This window comes from Crocuta crocuta, unplaced genomic scaffold, assembly GCF_008692635.1.
Source record: "Crocuta crocuta isolate KB4526 unplaced genomic scaffold, BGI_CrCroc_1.0 scaffold581, whole genome shotgun sequence".
Taxonomy (NCBI): Eukaryota; Metazoa; Chordata; class Mammalia; order Carnivora; family Hyaenidae; genus Crocuta; species Crocuta crocuta.
This window is the reverse complement of record NW_027528635.1, coordinates 1,015,085-1,015,446: the sequence shown is the minus strand read 5'-3', so window position 1 is coordinate 1,015,446 and position 362 is coordinate 1,015,085. Positions and strand designations below refer to the sequence as shown.

Here is a 362-nt window from a genome sequence, read left to right as displayed (position 1 = left end):
AATAACCAACCATAAGGGGAAAATGTGAAGTTAGGAACAATTTTGCAGAAAAGAAAATTCACAATTGTCAAATAAAAATATACCACAAGGGAAGCATAAACCAGATTGACGCATAGTCAAATCACTGAAATAGAATACAAATTTGTTCTATTTCACCAGAACTCTGAAGAAAAGAATGAAGACATTAAAAAAAATAATAAAATAATAAAATAGCCTCTAAAAGATAGAAAGCAGATTGTGGAAATGTAAATTACACATGATCTGAATCCCAGAAGGAAGAACGAATATTAAAATTATTAATGAAATTAATAATCAAAAATATTGAAGAAAATCTTGAGGTGAAAAAGTAATAATGTTTAGTA

At 26.8% G+C, this 362-nt stretch overlaps 1 protein-coding gene across 7 annotated transcripts in view; it reads right to left on the bottom strand.

Annotated features, from left to right (window-relative positions):
- The window catches only part of SLITRK4 (SLIT and NTRK like family member 4), a 694,124-nt gene that overhangs the window by 165,788 nt on the left and 527,974 nt on the right, over nucleotides 1-362 (bottom strand). The gene's annotated exons all lie outside the window — the stretch shown is intronic.